The sequence below is a fragment of the Hyperolius riggenbachi genome, chromosome 5 (genome assembly GCF_040937935.1).
Source record: "Hyperolius riggenbachi isolate aHypRig1 chromosome 5, aHypRig1.pri, whole genome shotgun sequence".
NCBI lineage: Eukaryota > Metazoa > Chordata > Amphibia > Anura > Hyperoliidae > Hyperolius > Hyperolius riggenbachi.
Window position 1 is genome coordinate 150,786,895 of NC_090650.1, and position 11,393 is coordinate 150,798,287.

Here is an 11,393-nt window from a genome sequence, read left to right on the forward strand (position 1 = left end):
GTTGGATGCTTTGGGGACAGCCAGATTATCTTGACCAGCTGTGCTCACTGCTGCCCAGGAGCCGGGCTCCACACAGAAATGAACACTACTGCACCTTTTGAACTGGAAAACCTTGTCCAGCACTGCCAGATGTCAGCAATCAGGATCCTCAGCAGCGTCAGCCATCACCAGAGGTTTCTTTCATGAAAAACTGGATCATCACTGCTGAACCTTTTGCCTCCCTCTGTCCCCCTCCCGCCATGTCTCCTTAGGGAGGACAGATGATTGCCAAGTGCGACTGGTGGTGCTGCAGTATGCCAGCCTCAGCTCTTGACTTTCGGACATTATCCTTCCAGAACCTGAATGAGCCAAAACCAATTCTGGGTACAAACCCCCATTTGTACTTGGCAAAATAAATGATTCTGATATCTGCAGAATCGGTATTGGCATTTGTAATAATCAGAATTTCTATGGAATCAGAAACTGTCATTTCCGACCATCCCTACTGACCAGTCCTTGTCTGCTAGCTGCCTCAACCTCAGTTTGTTACCCTAAACACTTGTTGCAATTGAATGGTTAATCGCACAGGCATACACCGACTCTGCCAGACTGAAAAATGCATGCCCTGCATCCAAGACAAGTGCCAACATTTATTAAACTAGGAGGAACTTTAACTTCCAATATGGTTTGCATGCAAAGTATATTATACTGGACTCTTGCGCCACGGTGAGGCAAACCTCCGGGCAAGTGACCTAACCTAAATGTAAAACCTTGGGAGCAGCTAAGCAAAAAAAAAATGTGTAACTTACATTTGGTTGAACAGCGAGGAGAACGCCAGCGCATACCACTAAGGCTGCATCTGAATTGAACACCAGCTCAGTGTGCAGCACCTAAATAGATTTTCTGCACACTTCGCATTCAATTCAGATGCAAATCATATGCAAATCTGCTACTACTTATGATGCAAACAGAAAACTCAGGAGGAGGGGGTGGGAGCAGCTAACCTGACAGATACATAGTTACAAAGTTAAGGAAAGGTGAGGGGAAAGGCTGCGCATCCCTAAACACATGTTGCAATTGAATGGTTAATCGCACAGGCATACACCGCCTCTGCCAGACTGAAAAATGCATGCCCTGCATCCAAGACAAGTGCTAACATTTATTAAACTAGGAGGAACTTTAGCTTCCAATATGGTTTGCATGCAAAGTATATTATACTGGACACTTGCGCCACGGTGAGGCAAACCTTCGGGCAAGTGACCTAACCTAAATTTAAAACCTTGGGAGCAGCTAAGCAAAAAAAATGTGTAACTTATATTTGGTTGAACAGCACTTGTCTTGGATGCAGGGCATGCATTTTTCAGTCTGGCAGAGGCGGTGTATGCCTGTGCGATTAACCATTCAATTGCAACATGTGTTTAGGAATGCGTAGCCTTTCCCCTCACCTTTCCTTAACTTTGTAACTATGTATCTGTCAGGTTAGCTGCTCCCACCCCCTCCTCCTGAGTTTCCTGTTTGCATCATAAGTAGTAGCAGATTTGCATATGATTTGCATCTGAATTGAATGCGAAGTGTGCAGAAAATCTATTTAGGTGCTGCACACTGAGCTGGTGGTCAATTCAGATGCAGCCTTAGTGGTATGCGCTGGCGTTCTCCTCGCTGTTCAACCAAATGTAAGTTACACATTTTTTTTTGCTTCGCTGCTCCCAAGGTTTCAAATTTAGGTTAGGTCACTTGCCCGGAGGTTTGCCTCACCGTGGCGCAAGTGTCCAGTATAATATACTTTGCATGCACACCATATTGGAAGCTAAAGTTCCTCCTAGTTTAATAAATGTTAGCACTTGTCTTGGATGCAGGGCATGCATTTTTCAGTCTGGCAGAGGCGGTGTATGCCTGTGCGATTAACCATTCAATTGCAACATGTGTTTAGGGATGCGCAGCCTTTCCCCTCACCTTTCCTTAACTTTGTAACTATGTATCTGTCAGGTTAGCTGATCCCACCCCCTCCTCTTGAGTTTCCTGTTTGCATCATAAGTAGTAGCAGATTTGCATATGATTTGCATCTGAATTGAATACGAAGTGTGCAGAAAATCTATTTAGGTGCTGCACACTGAGCTGGTGGTCATTTCAGATGCAGCCTTAGTGGTATGCGCTGGCGTTCTCCTCGCTGTTCAACCAAATGTCAGTTTGTTACCGCCCATCCTTTGCCTCTGCCGTTATTACCTTCCGGGACCCAGTTCTGAGAAGCAGGAATTTTGTCACACATTTTTTGATTACTTCTGTGAGGGTTCTTTTCTTTGTTTTTTTATGACCTAATTTTTGTGTTGATTCGCCCAACTGTATCACAGCCAGGAATTTAAGAGTTACTCCATTTCCATTGTTTCTATGGGAACTCAGGTGTCTGTATAGGGTGATTGTTATCTGAATGTCAGGTGGCCCAGAAGTCTTCAACCTTACAAATTCCCTAACCATGGATGATAGCCATAAACGAGCCATGAGACGGGGATCCTTTGGTCTCTAAGCTGTTTTCTGTCCCATTTATTTTTTTCTATTTCTACATTCTGTGAGCTTAAGGCACTTGTATTTAAAGGAGGAGTGAATGCGTACCATATGGGACTGGAAAAATCAAATCAATGGAAAGACAAAGTTACAAGGACTGCAGGGATGCTGTAGTGAGTATTGCCTCAATTTCTTTCAACTGCTCTTATTGCAGAGTAGAGGTGGTCATAAAGATGCAAATATTTCTGGCTTGAAAATTAAAAGGATATCCAAGGCGAGTTGTAAAAACTAGCTTTACTTATCTGGGGCTTGTTCCAGCCCCTAGAGGTTACGTGTGTCCCTCGCCGCAGCTCCGGTCTTCTCCCAGGTCCCTCTGGCTGCCTCTGATGTATTGCTGACTCCCGATGGGCAGGCATCTTTTGCACATGAGCGGGAGCATGCTTACATCACTGGGAGCATACTGTACCTGTGCAGTACTACTGCACAGACGCAGTAAGCTAACAATGATGCAGGCCCATTTGCGCATTATGCGGGCACATGTCCTCGCATGCGCAAAAGACACCGACCAATGGGTGGTTGGCAATACTTCAGAGGTGGTCAGCGGGACCTGTGAGAAGACCAGAGGTGTGGCGAGGTACACACGTGACCTCTAGGGGCTGGAAGAAGCCCTAGGTAAGTGAAGATAGACTGTACAACTCATCTAGGATATCCTTTAAGGTAAATTATGTGCACTTTAGAATTGAACCAATCAAAATCGACAAAATGTACATTTGGTTTGCTAACTTCCAAGCTGTTTACAATTTTCATTATCATGTAAAAGGGGGTATCAGCTACTGATTGGGATAAAGTTCAATTCTTGCTTGGAGTTTCTCTTTAAGTCATAACTATCTGTACTCCAACTGTACAGTCACATTTAATGCATCTATTACAGTCAAATTTTATAAGTGTGATCTGGAATTTTTTTTTGTTTAGCCTTTGTAGATTTTATAGCAGCACAGAAGGAATTCAGGGACACAACTTGGCATATAAATAATTCCAACATTTGTTGACATACTTAGAAGTAAAAGCTGTTCTAAGATTATTGTAGAATGTACAATGCCAATGTGGGATAAGTATTTATGATTTTGGCTAGGGGAAACTGTTTACATTCCTGGCAAGAGGACTTTAATTACAGTACTGGTTAAAATGTGATCAGAGAGATTTAGCGAAATGAAACAAGCAACATCAGTAAGATACTCTTTCCAAACAGTAGCTGCAAGTTTTAAATAAGTGACAAACTGCTTCAAGGCAGATCATTCTCTGCACCAGGTCAGGCTAAAGGTGTACAATCTCTTCGACAATGGCAATCTCCTAAAGTAGTGATGGCTGATGACATACTAATATTCTGGTACGCTATCACTAGCACCAAGCTTTGGATGAACATTATCACTCTCACTCTTTTGGTAGTTTGGTAGACCTAGTCTGTTACCACCACCAGTACAGGACCACCCGTTAACCTGTTAGCACCACTAAGGTAGAAATTTGGAGCTCAAAGAGCCTTTACCCTCTTCAAAAGAGTCTCAGAGAAGCCACATTCTTGTGGAATAAAGCTTTTCTTACCAGCCCATCATTCTTGGTTCCTCAACACCTTTTCAGTTAAAGAGCTCCTGCAGGAAGATAAAAGCTACACTCCAGCAGTTTTGTTCGCGTACGTACAAAAAGGGCGCCCGGACAAAAAGGGCATGGGGTGTAAACTCTAAATAATAATTAATCATTAATAGGGTTTATAAAAATAGTGTGCTATATTTCGTTTACAAATAATGTTTAACACAATTATAAATCATTAAATAATGTTTATGAAATCGGAAATTGTGAAAACGTTAATATTCCCTGTTTCAAAAGTTAAACTTATAATTACGTTTATTAAAAAAACAATAATATATGTTTAATTGTTATAATTGTATATTATTGTGAATAACCTTCATTTATGGTTTGTTCTTATAATAAAATCTGAAAATATTCTTTATAACGATGATATAAATATAACTACGTTCGTAATAAGTGTTGTAAAACATTAGTAATTATTACTAAAATTTTACTAAAACTATACCTAAGCCTACTCTTACACAGAACCCTCCCTGTACCTATCCCTAACCCCTAGACCCCCCTGTTGGTGCCTAAACCTAAGACCCCCCTGTTGGTGCCTAAACCTAAGACCCCCCTGGTGGTGCCTAAACCTAAGATCCCCCTGTTGGTGCCTAAACCTAAGACCCCCCTGTTGGTGCCTAAACCTAAGACCCCCCTGGTGGTGCCTAAACCTAAGATCCCCCTGTTGGTGCCTAAACCTAAGACCCCCCTGTTGGTGCCTAAACCTAAGACCCCCCTGGTGGTGCCTAAACCTAAGACCCCCCTGTTGGTGCCTAAACCTAAGACCCCCCTGTTGGTGCCTAAACCTAAGACCCCCCTGTTGGTGCCTAAACCTAAGACCCCCCTGTTGGTGCCTAAACCTAAGACCCCCCCTGTTGGTGCCTAAACCTAAGACCCCCCCTGTTGGTGCCTAAACCTAAGACCCCCCTGGTGGTGCCTAAACCTAAGACCCCCCTGTTGGTTCCTAAACCTAAGACCCCCCTGTTGGTGCCTAAACCTAAGACCCCCCTGTTGGTGCCTAAACCTAATACCCCCCTGTTGGTGCCTAAACCTAAGACCCCCCTGTTGGTGCCTAAACCTAAGACCCCCCTGGTGGTGCCTAAACCTAAGACCCCCCTGTTGGTGCCTAAACCTAAGACCCCCCTGTTGGTGCCTAAACCTAAGACCCCCCTGGTGGTGCCTAAACCTAAGACCCCCCTGTTGGTGCCTAAACCTAAGACCCCCCTGTTGGTGCCTAAACCTAAGACCCCCCTGGTGGTGCATAAACCTAAGACCCCCCCTTTATTATGTGTATAATAATGTTTTACTAATTGTGGATGCAAAAAATATTTTGCAATTTACGTTATGTACATATCGCTTTATTTTGTGAATAATAATGTTTTACAAACAGTAAGGGATAAAACTTTAAATAATGTTTTAATTAGTTAAATAAGATAAATATGTTTAGTATTTTTATAAATGTTATTCGGCACGGGTGCATTTTATAAACGTAAATCACCACAAGCACACTTATAAATCATTAAAAATCTCCTGGCGCCGTTTGTAAACGTTATTTATGTCCTGCGCCCTTTTTTCCTGCTCGGCGCCCATTAAACGTTATTTATTATGAGAGTAAATGGCGGCGCCCTTTTTGTCCACTAGCGGCCTGCGCCCTTTTTTCCCGCTTCCGTTTTGTTCTACTGTGCATCCATGACCTTTTATGTCCATGACCAGTCTGAGTGCATTCGTCCATGCACAGCCAGTGTTCTGAGTGTTTGGAGAGCGACTTCTTAGCCTGAGTGGGGACATGCCTAATCTCCCCTCTTGCTTTTTAAGTGGTTGCCTGGTCTTGGCAATCCATACTTGTGAGTATCATTCACTGCATACCATATTTACATTATATTATCAATAATACACGATTGGGGGCTCTAGAATGTCTACCTTCTTGTTTTACAGTACTACTCTAGATGTTTTTGTTGAATAGGGGCTGAGTTATGATGTTTCTCCTATACGGGTCTCGGAGTACTATAGATTTGCAATTTAACCAGCCTGACAAATTTGTTGCAGTCTTTCTGCACTCTCTGATTGCAGCAGTTTGTAAGTTAGCAAATAGAGATGGCCCGAAGGGGGAGTCTGCACGGATATCAGCTACCCGCGGCGGGTAGCGAACACATGCCGCGTTCGACCCGCCCACTATATCTCGTCATTGGGCTAAACTTTGACCCTCTACATCACAGTCAGCAGACACATGGCAGCCAATAAGGCTGCACTCCCTCCTTGACCCCCACCAACCCTTCTATAAAATCGCTGCGGCGTCGGCCATGTCCTCAGTCTGCTGATGCTGCTATTAGTGAGAGGAAGGGAGAGGTTGCTGGAGAGATAGGAAAAGCGTTAGTTAGGCTGTTAGCTTGCTCCTCGCTGAAATGTGTTGCTGAAAGTACCCCAAAAGCAGCTCTTTTGAGAACTAATATTCTTCCGGTGTTTTTTTTTTTTTGTGTGTGTGTGTGTGACACTGACACTGCATAAATACAGCCCTGTCTGTCACAGCTGTGCCAGGCCCAGCTAGCACACAGTATTACCACTGCATATCTTTCAAAACAGCTCTTTTGAAAGCTAATATTCTTCTGATGTGTTTTTTTGTGTGTGACACTGACACTGCATAGATACAGCTCTGTCTGTCGCAGCTGGCCCTTGTTGTACTACTGTGCCAGGCCCAGCACACTGTATTACCACTGTGCATACCTTTTCCCTGTATCTGTGTGACAGCCTACTGTATTATACCAGTGCATACCTTTACGCTGTATCTGTGTGACAGCATACTGTTTTATACCAGTGCATACCTTTCTGCTGTACTTTGTGACAGAACACTGTATTATAGCAGTGCATACCTTTCCCCTGTATCTGTGTGACAGCACACTGTATTAAACCAGTGCATACCTTTCTGCTGTATCTGTGTGACAGCACACTGTATTATACCAGTGCATACCTTTCCGCTGTATCTGTGTGGTACCAGTGCATACCTTTCCGCTGTATCTGTGTGACAGCACTCTCTATTATACCTGTGCATACCTTTCCACTGTACTTTGTGACAGCACACTGTATTATACCAGTGCATACCTTTCCCCTGTATCTGTGTGACAGCACACTGTATTAAACCAGTGCATACCTTTCTGCTGTATCTGTGTGACAGCACACTGTATTATACCAGTGCATACCTTTCCCCTGTACCTGTGTGACAGCACACTGTATTATACCAGTGCATACCTTTCCGCTGTATCTGTGTGATACCAGTGCATACCTTTCTGCTGTATCTGTGTGACAGCACACTGTATTATACCTGTGCATATCTTCGCACTGCATCTGTGTGACAGCACACTGTATTAGACCAGTTCATATATTTCCACTGCATCTGTGTGACAGCACACTGTATTATACCAGTGCAGTGCATACCTTTCCACTGTACTATGTGACAGCACACTGTATTATACCAGTGCACACCTTTCCCCTGTATCTCTGTGACAGCACACTGTATTATACCAGTGCATACCTTTCCCCTGTACCTGTGTGACAGCACACTGTATTGTACCAGTGCATACCTTTCCGCTGTATCTGTGTAATACCAGTGCACACTTTTCTGCTGTATCTGTGTGACAGCACACTGTATTCTACCAGTGCATACCTTTCCCCTGTATCTGTCTGACAGCTCACTGTATTATACCAGTGCATACCTTTCCCCTGTACCTGTGTGACAGCAAGACAATATACTCTGTACAGTGCTGCGTAATATGTTGGCACTATATAAATACTGAAATAAATAAATAAAATAATATCTTTCCACTGCATCTGTGTGACAGCACACTGTATTAGACCAATGCATATCTTTCCACTGCATTTGTGTAACTGCACACTGTTTTAGACCAGTGCATATCTTTCCACTGCATCTGTGTGACAGCTCACTGTATTATACCAGTGCATACCTTTCACCTGTACCTGTGTGGCAGCAAGACAATATACTCTGTACAGCGCTGCGCAATATGTTGGCACTATATAAATACTGAAATAAATAAATAAAATTATATCTTTCCACTGCATCTGTGTGACAGCACACTGTATTAGACCAATGCATATCTTTCCACTGCATCTGTGTAACTGCACACTGTTTTAGACCAGTGCATATCTTTCCACTGCATATGTGTGACAGCACACTGGACTAGTGCATATCTTTCCACTGTATTTGTGTGATTGAACTTACTAAAGGATAGCTCTCTTTGTGGGTGACTCACTGCATACAGCCCACAGAGAGACAGGGACAGTTAGCTAGGCTGTTTTTTATTGCTGAAAGCACCCCAAAACAAAAGCACTTTTGAGGGCTCATATTGTTCTATTTTTTTGTGTGTGTGTGTTTTGTGTGACACTGCATACAGGCAAGGCCACAGTCATTGCTGGGCCTTTCAGTTCTACTATCCTCTTCTATCTATTACAAGCCAGCACACTGTCTATTATCGTAAGCTCTGCTTAACTTTGAACTGTATCTTTTATTGATATCTGTCTGTGTGGGTTAAACTTACACACTGCATACAGGCCACAGTCAGTTGCTGGGCCTTGTAGTTCTACTATACTCTTCTAACTATTGCAAGCAAGCCAGCACACTGTGTATCATAATTGAAAATTATCATTGAAATAATTACCTTGACATTGTTTTTATTTTTTATAGATAAAGTAGTTTTTCTTACTAACAAATCTATACATAAATAACTTTCAAGTATTTTTTTTTCAATAACCTACATTTCCATGAAACTTAGGAAAACTGATACTACACTTGGTCTTAGCCAAAAGGCAGAGAAGCGTTTCATTGCTTGCAAGTCTCCACTCGTGGCTCAGCATTGCAGTTGAGTGACACCGACCCCACCACGAATGGCAGGCAGGCCTGCTGCCGCCTGCCACCCAATGAACACCAATGGCAACTGGCGGCAAGCCTCCACTGCATGACTCTGCATTGGAGTTGGGTGTGCCACTGCCAACCCCCACCATGAATGTCAGTCAGGCCTTCTGCAGCCGGCAGCCTGACACCTGATTTTGTTTCATTTTTTTTTTTAATTCTCATTGAAATTATTACCTTGCAAAAATGTTGGACTCAGCACTCAGAAATGGAGACCAGCGTGCTATAGCTGATTAGAACTCATTGCCCTCCGAGTTCAAAAATAGCAAAAACCAAATATCACATATCAAGAATAGGCTGAGGGCAACTGCAGCCCGCTGTTTCAAAGCGACATGCTTCTTCTTCAAGTTGCAAGCTCATTCTGACAAACAGTGCTTACACACTTCCTTTTATATGGCTACAGATTCAAATGTCAACCAATCAACAAACAGATGCTTGAGGAGCAACCAATCAGGGCAAATCAAAAACAGGAGGACCTGTTGGGGAACTTCAGTACACAGGAAGTACATCCCACAAATGACATCACTGTCAAAAACACTCCCACAACGTATGCATGAATACTGACATTCAAAAACGCGTAAAAACCATGGGAATAGCGTAAAACAATACGAAAAAAGAATTTAAAACAGACATGATGCATAGAGTTGAATGTGGAAAAACGTAAAATTGTACGCAAAAAGCTGCAAAGAAGTCAAAATATTGATATGCTCAAAATTGGTCACTCCTCTTGAATACAAATACAGAGCAACTTATCACATTAAAAACATAGAAAAATAGGGAAATAATCTTAAGGAAAAATGAAATCTCAATGTAAAAACATTAGATACATCCTATAAATCATCTCCAAAAGTGCGGAAAATACCTCTACCTAATATACACTAACCCCAATAACCACACAGACCTGACCCTGATCAAATGCAAAAAGACAAGTCATACTCTCTATTTAAACCTCCTCTATCTAAAGTTCTTAAACGTCTAATCCATCCTAAATAGGAGACACCGAGAGCCCAATATAGTGTAGTATGTATTGGAAACCGTGGATAAATGTAAGTGTGAGATGAATATACTCACAAACATGGGTTACCTCTTAGGCAACCACTGTAGATGCAGGTGAGGAGATTAGACCTGTCCTCACTCAGGATTAAGATGTCGCTCTCTGTAGATCAGGAAAGTAGGGGTAGGTCACCCCTCCACCAGGGGTGGACACAGTATTATCGCAAGAGAAACAGAGGTGCCAGCAGGATAAAAGGTAATAAAAAAATTTTAAAATTTGCTGGGAGGCAGTGGTGGACTTACCTCCGGAAGGCAGACTCAAAATACTGTCTGAATTAAACAAATAAATTTATTATTGGTACCCCAAAAGATTTTCACTTTCAATGATAAAATATACCATCAGACCAGTGGCACAGCGATGGGGAGCTTCTTTGCCCCATCCTATGCCAATCTCACCATTGGCTATCTAGAACATCTCAATTTGACCACCAACAATCCATATTCACACAACATTATCTTTTATAAACGATACATTGATGATCTCATCTTTATTTGGAGGGGGGACACCACACTCATCCCTCACTTTGTCAGTTACCTTAACTCCAACACAGCCGGTCTCCAGTTCACACACCACCACCACCACACATCCTCCATAGAATTCCTAGACCTGACACTTTATATTGACATGAACCACATCAAAACCAAAACTTACTTCAAGCCGGTTGATGCGAACAATTACATTCACTTTGACAGCTTCCATCACCATCCCTGGATCACCAATACACCTTATAGCCAATACAGAAGAATTTACAGAAACTGTACAGATCCACAACAATATGAAATTCAATCCAATATACTCACCCAAAAGTTCACGGCTCGCAAATACCCCAAGAAATTAATCAAGGATGCCAAATACATAGCCAAAAATACCGAAGTCCGCCACCAATCTGTCCACCCCCTCCAACACAGAAGGTCCACCTAGATTTATTACACGTTACAATTCCCAACACGTGCAAATACGAAACATCATTAAGAACAGGTGGGACATCCTTATGCAAGATCCATTCCTCCGGCCTCTACTACCCCACAAACCAGCTATCACCTATAGAAGAGCGCCAAATCTCAAAAACATTCTGGCCCCCAGTCGACTCTCTGCGCCACACCCCACTCATAATACCCCACCCCAACAGGCTCCAGGTTGTTATCCATGCAACAAACCTCGTTGTACAGCCTGCAAATTCATCCAGCCAGACACCTCCTTTACTTCTTACATTACCCATATCCAGTATCCGATCAATAGACACCTCTCATGTGAATCAAAGTATGTCATTTACCTCATTTCATGCCCCTGCCGGCTCCAGTACGTGGGGCGGACCAC

At 42.9% G+C, this 11,393-nt stretch overlaps 1 pseudogene; it reads right to left on the reverse strand.

Annotated features, from left to right (window-relative positions):
* Positions 1-8,817: 8,817 nt before the first annotated feature.
* Positions 8,818-8,932, reverse strand: LOC137520054 (U2 spliceosomal RNA; annotated as a pseudogene).
* Between the last annotated feature and the right edge of the window lie 2,461 nt (positions 8,933-11,393).